Source organism: Zalophus californianus, chromosome X, assembly GCF_009762305.2.
Source record: "Zalophus californianus isolate mZalCal1 chromosome X, mZalCal1.pri.v2, whole genome shotgun sequence".
NCBI classification, from domain to species: Eukaryota; Metazoa; Chordata; class Mammalia; order Carnivora; family Otariidae; genus Zalophus; species Zalophus californianus.
Genome location: NC_045612.1, coordinates 89,635,348 through 89,647,550, shown reverse-complemented (window position 1 = coordinate 89,647,550; position 12,203 = coordinate 89,635,348). Strand labels below are relative to the sequence as shown.

The 12,203-nt window shown below is 38.4% G+C and overlaps 1 long non-coding RNA gene across 2 annotated transcripts in view; it reads right to left on the bottom strand.

Moving 5' to 3' along the window:
* Positions 1–12,203, bottom strand: part of LOC113930240 — a 64,908-nt gene that overhangs the window by 18,401 nt on the left and 34,304 nt on the right. For both annotated transcript variants that reach the window (XR_003522494.1, XR_003522495.1), the window contains exon 3: positions 3,458–3,546. This is a non-coding gene — a long non-coding RNA (uncharacterized LOC113930240). The remainder of the gene's footprint in view (positions 1–3,457; positions 3,547–12,203) is intronic.

The following is a 12,203-nucleotide window of genomic DNA, read 5'->3' as shown; positions in this document are numbered from 1 at the left end:
CTTATTCCTAATTTCAAAATTTGTGTGAGGTTAACAAAAATGATATACAGTAAACTGGCTTTCTAGAGTATAAACTGTGAAAAAATAACTATGAAAAGAATCTGTCTCTCTCTCAATAAATGACAAGCTGATTTCAAGGAGAGAAGAGGATTACTAAAACACTGAATCTAATCCTTCTAGAACACTATACAATTAAGGTTAATGACCATAGACATTACTAAGGAACTCCATAATCCTGATGTCTTCCAAATTAAAAATGGAAATAATTTAAATTTAGTGATAAGCACATTTTGCTGAATTTTAAAACTTTGACAATCCATGCTCCATATGGAGTGTATATACTGTTCAATTAACCAAATTAATCCTTTCCTAACCATTGTTAATTAATTACAATTTACTGTCTCTATTAACAGATGATGGTGATCAATTAATCCTCTGGTAACTTGGCAATAACTAGTCACAAACTCAAGGAATTATTTCGAGAATCAAGTGTATTTTATGTAGGATCTCTAATTCCAATTATATATATGTTCTGGGTTACCTAAGCACATCTGTGTTAAAATCCAAAATTGTATGTAAACTATTATTTACCAGATTTGCTTGAGGAAGTCAGGTAAGCTAAATGCCATCAAGTAAAACAGATGATTCCCAGGAGACAAAAATACACTGCATCTGCCAAAAAATCTTGTGTCCTTGATAGCTAAATTCAATCTCAATTTCTACAATTTGTGTATAACAAAGAGGTTACACTGTTAAAATGTGTGTCCTTGGGAACGTTCTGGAAGACAGAACCAAGTGAACTTGCACTACCATCATCATCATCACATGTGGAGCTTTTATAAAACTGTGTACCTGGCCTTTCAAACTCTTAAAGAGCTGAAGTTTTCATTTCTCTAGAGTTCTGAGATAGGAAAATTTACAGCAACAGCGTACATTTTGAATCTAGATGTCCAAGAAGTTTTTTTAAAAAGGAAATTTCAGTAGTACTGTCAGTTCCTCAATAAGCACTTTTGAGTTATCCAGAGAGAATCTACCATATTACCATGTGCTTAGGAATACAAAGACAAGGTTATAGCTCATGTACATCAAAATAACTGCAAGTAAGTTCAGCCTCAATAGTAATCAAATACATCCAAACTAAACCAAAATACTATTTCTACCTGCCAAGTTGATAAAAGATGTAAAAAAAAAAAAAATCACAGTGACAACTTATAGGGCTTGTAAGACCGTTAATCGGTATAATATTCCCAGAGATCAATTTGTATTAAAAGATAAAAAATATTTATATCCTTTGAATTCACTTATACTTTTCAGAATCCTAAAAAAAGATAAATCAGTGGTATGTATAAGTCCCTTTGTATAAAGTAACTTATAGTACTAAACATTGTTACTATATAATGTCTAATAATAGGAGACTGGTTAAATAAATTCTAGGCTAATCATATTAGATAGCTGAAAATCATGTTTTAGAAGAATGTTGAATGTTATGTAAAAGATATGCTAGATTGTAGGGGTACCTGGGGGGCTCAGTTGGTTAAGTGTCTGCCTTTGGCTCAGGTCATGGTCCCAGGGTCCTGGGATGGAGCCCCACGTTGGGCTCCCTGCTCAGCAGGGGGTCTGCTTCTCCCTCTCCCTCTGCCCCTCCTCCCTGCTCGTGGGCTTGAGCTCTCTCTCTCTCTTTCTCAAATAAATAAATAAATAAATAAAATCTAAAAAAAAAAAAAGATGTGATAGATTGTAGGCAAATCTGGACAAAAATCAATATGTAAAAAATGAAAATATATATTCATAGCTAAAGAGAGCTAAAGAGAAGGGAAAAATATATGTCAAACTGTACTTATGATGTGGGAAACAAAAGCAGAAGAAAAATTATTAAAATTCCTTACTACCTATAGCCCATTGACCAGTCCTTGAAACAGGCAGAGTGACATTCCTCCAGAGTGACATTAACATCAACTGCCTCGATGTTAATACTTTGCTAAGGGCAACAGGTAATCTTAGCCCAACCCCCAAGATCCTGTAAGTCTACTTTAACATATAAAAATTCCTTTGGAAAGTTCCCTTATCTCTACCCCCCAAGATACATGTTGGCAATCATTCCCCAAGCATATGACCCACCGATATACATCTAAAGGGTCTCATGACTCAGGTTTTATTAAACAGTAACAAATGACCCTTTCCCAAAAATAAGACTAGCCCCCTCAAGGTCCTGGAAACCTTGCTTCCAAAATTCCTTAGAGACTTAAGCTATCTCTAACCCCCTCCCAACTTGAAAGTACATAATGGGCCACTCCTCACGACCCCAGTGCCGCTCCTTCTGCCCACGGGTCCTGCCCCCTTGCTTTAATAAAACCACCTTTTTGCACCAAAGACATCTCAAGAATTCTTTCTTGGCTTCGAACCCTAAGGTCTTTCCTACATCCCTTACTGGTTGGATTTTTATTTTCTTCTTTTGTGCTTTTCCTACACTGAATGTAATAAAAAGGTTGCTTTTACTGGGATTACAATCTGCTAAAATTTTTGACATTACTTCAATGAAACCAAATGCAAACTAAATGAAAGTAGCCTAACAAAATAAATGCCAAGCCAAGGGGTAATGAAGTATTTGTGTGTGCTGTCCTCTTTATGTAAATTTGGTAAGTAATCCATCATCATTCAGGCACTTTCAAATCAGAATTTCTTTGTAGGGGCAATGGGTGTGAACAAAGCAGCCCAGCTAACCGCTGACCACCCACATCGCCATGGAAAGGGTGCTCAGTGTAAAGCTGCAATTTGCAACCCTGGGATGGGTATTGTCGCTGTGGGATTCTGACTGATTTTCAGTGCTGGACCTGATCACAGATTTCATTCATGTAAACCTGCCCTAATGAATGCAGCACTCAACTCTGGATATTTCTCTAATGCAGCATCATGACTCTCTTTCCTACCAACAAAAATCCTCAAATATTAGGAGACTGATAGGTGGAAAAATCTGAGCTCTACATTGTCAATTTTATCTGGGGAGTTTATTTTTCATGTCATGTATATAAATGTAATATAACCACAGGACGAAAAAAAAATCAAATATGACAGGAGGGTACAATATGAAAAGCAAATCATCCTCCCTTTTGGGCCCACTCCACTTTAACACTTTGTTGGGTTATGTTTCCAGATAATTTCCACGTGTATATACAAATAATGAATGAGACCGTATTACATACATAAGCCTACACCCTGCCCCTCTCACTTAGTAATAGTTCTTGGGTGCTCTGTCATATTAGTGCATTTAGATCTACCTGATTTTTTTTAATAACTACATGGATTTATTATTATTCACTTGTGGAATCCCACTGAGTAACTTTAAATAAGCACATTGAAACAGTAGTTCAACACTGGACCCTTAAACTGAAACCTGGTTAAGGAAGTCAAATGAATAAGGAATGAGGCAGGTTATGATGTTACCTTAGCAGAAGATTACCTGTTTCCAGGGTTGATGAGAAATCATATATTTTGTAGAATCTCAAAGAGCTCAGAGGTCACTTTCTCCTATATTCTTCACTCAGATCCCTGGATTAAAAAAAAAAAAAAATTATGTAAGCTTCATATTGAAGTATAATATATATACAAGAAAAATTTAGGCCCCTTTCATTTCTGAATATACATTCAAAATTCCAAAAGGAGGGGCACCTGGGTGGCTCAGTCGGTTAAGCATCTGCCTTTGGCTCAGGTCATGATCTCAGGGTCCTGGGATCAAGTCCTGCATCAGGCTCTCCACTCAGCAGGGAGTCTGCTTTTTCCTCTCACTCTCCCTCTCTCAAATAAAATAAATAAAATCTTTTAAAAAATTCTGAAAGATAATATTAGCCAATTAATATAAAAATGGAACAACAATACAACAAAAACAGATCATGTTTACACTAAGAATTAAAGGATGGTTTACAACAGACTAAGAGAAGTCACTTATGATCTCAATGCATGTAGAGAAATAACTTGATATAGTTCAATATTTATAACAAAAAACTCAGCAGTCTAGAAGTGATTTTCCTTACTTAATAAAACTTACCTCCAACATTATATTTATTATAGAAAATTTAAAAGCATTCCTCTTATGATCTGGAATACAATAAAGATGCCCACTGAAAGGGCCGCTAATTAATATGGTACTGGAAATGTTAGCCAGAGGCACAAGAAAAGAAAAAGAAGTATGAGGCTGAGTATTAGAAGGAAATATATGAGATTGTCATTATTTTCAGATAAGTTCATCTCCCTAGAAAGGTCAACAGAATATAAGCTAGTAAATCTAATAAATAAGTTGAGCAAAAGTGCCAGATAAAAAAACAGCTTACAAAGTACAATGTGTTCCTCTACCTCAGAAACAAATAATATCATTGATAAAATAAAAAAGAATTTACTGAGCAACCATTTAATCCAAGAATATATGACTTATTTGGAGAAAACTTAAAAATTTACTAATGACTATAAAAGATGATCAGTGTAAAAGGGGGAAAAATTCATTTTCTTTGATAGTAAGACAATATTCTAAAGGTCTCAATTCAATCTAAATTAATTTATAAATTCAATCCAATCAAAATCCAAGGTGGATTTTTTTAAGAAACACAATAGATTTACTCTAACATTTGTATAGAAAATAAAGGTCATTAGGAGCTAAATCAACCTCAAAAAGAGAAGTTTAGGGATGCATCCTGCTCAGTAGTAAGATCTTAAGATCTATGGGATCTGTAGTGATATCCCCTTATATTTCTCATATAATTTGTGGCTTCTCTTTTTTGCTTGATCAGTCTAGCGGGAGGTTTCTCAATTTTACTGATCTTTTCGAAAGCCAGGTTTTGGCTTAATTTTTCTATTGTTTGTACATCTTCTATTGCATTGATTTCTATTCTTATTTTATTTCTTTCCTTCTACTTACTATGGGTTTATTTTGCTCTTTTTCTAGCTTCTTAGGTAGAATTTTCAGTAATTGACTTTGGATTATTTATCTTATCCAATATCAATGTAAATATTTAAAGCTATTCCACAAACTTTGATATGCTATATTTTCATTTTCATTCAACTAAAAATATTTTCTAATTTCTTTTTTCAGCTCTGGATTACTTAGATGAATGTTAATTTAAAATATATAGAAACATGTTTTATAGCCCAGAATATGATCTATATTGGTGAATGTTCCATGTGAACTTAGAGTGTGTATTACGTTGTGAGTGGAATGTTCTATAAATGTCAGTTAGATTAAGTTGCTTGACTATGTTTTTCAAGTTTTCTATATCCTCCCAGATTTTCTGTATTCTTATTCTATCACTTACTGAAAAAAGTGTTGAATTCATTCATCAAGAAAAAAGGGAGGGGCGCCTGGGTGGCTCAGTCGTTAAGCATCTGCCTTCGGCTCAGGTCATGATCCCGGGGTCCTGGGATCGAGCCCCGCATCGGGCTCCCTGCTCGGCGGGAAGCCTGCTTCTCCCTCTCCCTCTGTCCCTCCCCCTGCTCATGCACTCTCTCTCTCTCTCAAATAAATAAATAAATAAATAAATAATAAAATCTTAAAAAAGAAATCTTCCCATAAGGAAAACTCCAGGCTCAGATTATTTCACTAGTGAATTTTATCAAATATTTAAAAGAAGAAATATTACCAATCTGATACAAACTCTTTCAGAAATTAATGGAGGAAGGAATACTTCCCGACTCATTTTATGTGGCCAGCAGAATCATGATACCAATCAGAAAAAAAATTATGAGAAGAAAACTACAGACATCCTTCATGAACATAGCTACATATCTTGTCAACAAAGTATTAGCAAGTCAGGGGTCCCTAGGTGGCTCAGTCAATTCAGCGGCCTACTCGGTTTCAGCTCAGGTCCTGATCTCAGGGTCCTGGGAGTGAGCCCTGCATGGAGCCCCACATGGATGGAGCCCTACATGGGGCCCAGCATTAGGCTCTATGTTCAGTGGGGAGTCTGCTTCTCCCTTCTCTCTCACCCTCTGTCCCTCCTCCCTCCCCCTACCCCCCACCCCCCCTCACACATGCATGCTCTCTCTCAAATAAATGAATAATGAATAAATAAATCTTTCAAAAAGAACAGAGTAATTTGCCTTATTGACTTAAAAAACCTATGCCAAACTGAGGGTTACAGAAGGGAGGGGGGTAGGGGATGGGGTAACCGAGTGATGGGTATTAAGGAAGGCACGGGTTGTGATGTGCACTGGGTGTTATACGTGACTAATGAATCATTGAACACTACATCAAAAACTAATGATGTTCTATGTGCTGGCTAATTGAACATAATAATAAAAAAATTTTTTTAATTAAAAAAAAACCTATGCCATTATGATCATCTTATTACATGAAGAAAAAAAGTATTTCTGGTTCTCACAACTTCTACTCAACATTGTATTTGAAGTCTTATTCAGGGTAATAAGAAAGAAATTATATATAGATATATATAATAGAAAATAAAATAACACAAATAAATAAAACTATTCATGTGTTGATAACATGACCAAGTTTGTAAAAAAAAAAAAAAAAATCCTGCGGTATCTACAAAAAGCTATGAGAATACTACAGTGGACCGAATGTTTGTGTCCCACCCCCCCAAATTCAAAACTGAAATCTTAACCCCCAACGTGATGGTATTAGGAGGTAGGGCTTCTGGGAGGTGATTAGGTCATGTGGTTGGAGTGCTTATGAATGGATTAGGGCCCTGATAAAAAAAGATTCTAGGAAGCTCTCTCATCCCCTTCTACCATGTGAAGACACAGCAAGCAAGGAAGCAGACCCTCACCAGACACCAAATCTGCCAGTGTCTTTTACTTGGATTTCGCAGCCTCTAGAACTGTAAGACAGAAGTTTCTGTTGTTTATAAATCACCCAGTCCATGGTATCCTGGCATAGCAGCTCAAACAGACTACGACAAATATGTAAGTTTAGCAATGTCACAGGATACACAGTTAATATAAAAAAAATCAAGTATTTCTATATATTAAAAATGTGGAATTGGAAAAACTGATAATTTAGGCTTTTCTATCCTTAATTAAGGACCCTGTCCTCCTTGTAAAAGATCAATGAACCATATATGGGTGGGTCTATTTCTACACTTTCTATTCTGTTCTGATGATAGATATATCTATCTCCATGTCAATACCATGGTGTCTTTTTTTTTAAGATTTATTTATTTATTTATTTGAGAGAGAGAGAGAGAATGAGTGGGGAGAGGAGCAGAGGGAGAGGGAGACAGAGAATCTCCAGCAGACTCTTTGTTGACTGCAGAGCCCCACGTGGCGCTCGATCTCATGACCCTGAGATCATGACCTGAGCTGAAACCAAGAGTTGGATGCTTAACCAACTCTGCTACCCAGGCACCCCATGTTTGAACAATACTCTTAAGAAAATGAAAGGGCATGCAACAGACTGGGAGAAAGTATTAGCAAAACAGATATCTAATAAAACAATCTATATCCAGAATATATAAAGAGCTCTTAAGAACCAATAAGGAGAAGACAAATAATCCAATTAAAAATGAGCAAAAGAGGTGGGGCGGAGGAAGATGGCGGAGGAGTAGGAGACCTGGATTTCGTCTGGTCTCAGGAATTCAGCTGAATAGGGATCAAACCATTCTGAACACCTACGAACTCAACAGGAGATCGAAGAAGAGAGTAGCAACAACTCTCTGAACAGAGAAGCGACCACTTACTGGAAGGTAGGACGTGCAGAGAAGTGAATCCGAGGCGATATTCGGGAGGATAGACGGCGGGGGACGGGGCCTCCGCCGGCCGCTTCTGGCAAGTGATAGAGCCGCGGAGCACAAAATCGGAACTTTGAGAAGTCGGCTCCGCGGAGGGACGTCGCTCCAGTGGCTAAGCTGGGGGTGGAACCCTCGCGGGACAGTGTGGTCTCAGGACCCTCGGGGTCACAGAAAGACCAGGGGTGCCTGAGTGCGCCAGAGCTCCCAGGGATCGGAGCGGGGAAGCCGGCTGCAGAGACGGAGCCGAGGCGCGGGCTCTCAGCTCGGGGTGGCCATAAACTGTGATCCGCGGCCCAGTCGGGCCACTGCGCCTCCAGCAGGGACCCAACAAGCGGCAGAGCCGGGGAGACTCCCCTTCCTCCCCCGGGAGGAGCGGCGCGGGAGCGCACCGCAGGGATCTGCTGGGTTTGGAGACTCCACACGGGTTCGGGTGCCAGAGATAGAAATGCTCTGTCACAGGCCGGGTGAGCACGGAGTGCGGCCGGAGACCGGGGACAAGGGAGTGACTGCTTTTCTCTGGGGGCGCACTGAGGAGCGGGGCCCTGAGTTCTCGGCTCCTTCAGGTGGAGATTGGGAGGCCACCATTTTCACCCTGGTCCTCCAAAGCTGTACCAGAGCTTACAGGGAACGAAAGCTCCTGAGAGCAAACCCGAGCAGCTTGCTTAGCCCGGACCGACAAGGGCGGGGCAATCCCGCCTCCGGCAAAGATATTTGGGAACCACGGCAACAGGCCCCTCCCCCAGAAGATCAGCACGAACAGCCAGCAAGCCAAGACCAAGTTTACCGATCGAGGAGAACAGGAGATCTCCAGCGATAGGGGAATACTGCACATAGAATTCATGGCTTTTTTTTACTATGATTCATTAGTTTTTCAAAGTTAATTTTTTTAACTGTTTTTTTTTATTTTTCTTTTTCCCTTTTTCAAACAACATCTTATCAATCCCTTTTTTAAAAAAACATTTTTTATTTTTCATTTTTAGAGTCATATTTTATCCCTTCATAGCAGTTACCCTTTTTTTGGCATATATATATAAGTTGTTCTCTCTTTAAAATTTTAAGATACAGCTTCTTCTAACAGATCAAAATATACCCTAAATCACTAGTGTATGGCTTTGTTCTAGTCTCCTGCCTGATCACATTCTCTCCCTTTTTTTCTTTTTTTTTTTAAATCTTCTTTCTTTTTTCAAACAACTTCTTATCTTATCAATTCCTTTTATAAAATCCTTTATACTTTTTATCTTTACAGTCATCTTCCATCCCTTCATTGTATCAACCCTTATTTTGTACATATATGTCTTTCTTCCTTTAAAATTTTAGGAGGCACTTTTTTCTAACAGACCAAAATACGCCCAAAATCTAGTGTGCGGCACTGATCTATGGACTAGCCTGACCATATCTGATCATATTCTGTTTTTTTGTATTGTTCTGTTTTTGTTTTTATCTTTTTCTTTTTCTGTTTTTTTTCTCTTTCTTTTTTCTGTCTTTCCCTTTCTTTTCCCCTGGTCTCAGGTCTTTTCTGATTTGTATAGAGTATATTTGCTGGGGACGTTGTTAACCTGTTAGCATTTTGTTCTCTCATTCATCTGTTCTCCTCTGGACAAAATGACAAGACGAAAAAAATCACCTCAGCAAAAAGAACAAGAGGTAGTACCGTCAGCCAGGGACCTACTCAATGCGGACATTAGTACGATGTCGGACCTAGAGTTCAGAATCATGACTTTAAAGATACTAGCTGGGCTTGAAAAAAGCGTGGAAGTTATTAGAGAAACCCTTTCTGGAGAAATAAAGGAACTAAAATCTAACCAAGTCGAAATCAAAAAGGCTATTAATGAGGTGCAATCAAAAATGGGGGCGCTAACTGCTAGGATAAATGAGGCAGAAGAGAGAATCAGCGATATAGAAGACCAAATGATGGAAAATAAAGAGGCTGAGAAAAAGAGAGATAAACAACTACAGGATCACGAGGGCAGAATTCGAGAGATAAGCAATACGATAAGACGAAACAACATTAGAATAATTGGGATGCCAGAAGAAGAAGAAAGAGAGAGGGGGGCAGAAGGTATACTGGAGCAAATAATAGCAGAGAACTTCCCTCCTGTGAGGAAGGAAACAGGCATCAAAATCGAGGAGGCACAGAGAACCCCTCTCAAAATCAATAAAAATAGGTTAACACCCCGACATCTAATAGTAAAACTTACGAGTCTCAGAGACAAAGAGAAAATCCTGAAAGCAGCTCGGGAGAAGAGATATGTAACCTACAATGGTAGAAACATTAGATTGGCAACAGACCTAGCCACAGAGACCTGGCAGGCCAGAAAGGACTGGCATGAGATCTTCAGAGCACTAAACGAGAAAAATATGCAGCCAAGAATACTATATCCAGCTAGACTCTCATTGAAAATTGAAGGAGAGATAAAAAGCTTCCAGGACAAACAAAAACTAAAGGAATTTGCAAACACGAAACCAGCCCTCCAAGAAATATTGAAAGGGGTCCTCTAAGCAAAGAGAGAGCCTAAAAGCAGCATAGATCAGAAAGGAACACAGACAATATACAGTAACAGTCACCTACAGGCAATACAATGGCACTAAATTCCTACCTTTCAATAGTTACCCTGAATGTAAATGGGCTAAATGCCCCAATCAAAAGACACAGGCTATCAGATTAGATGAAAAAACAAGACCCATCAATATGCTGTCTGCAAGAGACTCATTTTGGACCCAAAGACACCCCCAGATTGAAAGTGAGGGGGTGGAAAACAATTTACCATGCTAATGGACACCAAAAGAAAGCTGGGGTGGCAATCCTTATATCAGACAAATTAGATTTTAAAACAAAGACTGTAATAAGAGATGAAGAAGGACACTATATCCTACTTAAAGGGTCTATCCAACAAGAAGATCTAACAATTGTAAATATCTATGCCCCTAACATGGGAGCAGCCGATTTTATAAGGCAATTAATAACAAAAGCGAAGAAATACATTGACAACAATACAATAATAGTGGGGGACTTTAACATCCCCCTGACTGAAATGGACAGATCATCTAAGCAAAAGATCAACAAGGAAATAAAGACTTTAAACGACACACTGGACCAAATGGACTTCACAGACATATTCAGAACATTCCATCCCAAAGCAATGGAATACACATTCTTCTCTAGTGCCCATGGAACATTCTCCAGAATTGATCACATCCTAGGTCACAAATCAGATCTCAACCGGTACCAAAAGATTGGGATCATTCCCTGCATATTTTCAGACCACAGTGCTTTGAAACTGGAACTCAATCACAAGAGGAAAGTCGGAAAGAACTCAAATACATGGAGGCTAAAGAGCATCCTACTAAAGAATGAATGGGTCAACCAGAAAATTAAAGAAGAATTAAAAAAATTCATGGACATCAATGAAAATGAAAACACAACTGTTCAAAATCTTTGGGATGCAGCAAAGGCAGTCCTGAGAGGAAAGTATAGAGCAATACAAGCCTTTCTCAAGAAACAAGAAAGGTCTCAAATACACAACCTAACCCTACACCTAAAGGAGCTGGAGAAAGAACAGCAAATAAAGCCTAAACCCAGCAGGAGAAGAGAAATAATAAAGATCAGAGCAGAAATCAATGAAACAGAAACCAAAAGAACAGCAGAACAGATCAACGAAACTAGGAGCTAGTTCTTTGAAAGAATTAACAAGACTGATAAACCCCTGGCCAGACTTATCAAAAAGAAAAGAGAAATGACCCAAATCAACAAAATCATGAATGAAAGAGGAGAGATCACAACCAACACCAAAGAAAAACAAACAATTATAAGAACATATTATGAGCAACTCTATGCCAGCAAATTAGATAACCTGGAAGAAATGGGTGCATTCCTAGAGATGTATCAACTACCAAAAGTGAACCAGGAAGAAATTGAAAACCTGAACAGACCGATAACCACTAAAGAAATTGAAGCAGTCATCAAAAATCTCCCAACAAACAAAAGCCCAGGGCCAGATGGCTTCCCAGGGGAATTCTATCAGACATTTAAAGAAGAATTAATACCTATCCTCCTGAAACTGTTCCAAAAAATAGAAATGGAAGGAAAACTTCCAAACTCATTTTATGAGGCCACCATTACCTTGACCCCAAAACCAGACAAAGACCCCATCAAAAAGGAGAATTACAGACGAATATCCTTGATGAACATGGATGCAAAAATTCTCACCAAAATACTAGCCAATAGGATCCAACAGTACATTAAAAGGATTATTCACCATGACCAAGTGGGATTTATCCCTGGGCTGCAAGGTTGGTTCAACATCCGCAAATTAATCAACGTGATACAATACATTAACAAAAGAAAGAACAAGAATCATATGATCCTCTCAATAGATGCAGAAAAACATTTGACAAAGTGCAGCCTCCTTTCTTGATCAAAACTCTTCATAGTATAGGGATAGAGGGTACCTACCTCAATATCATAAAAGC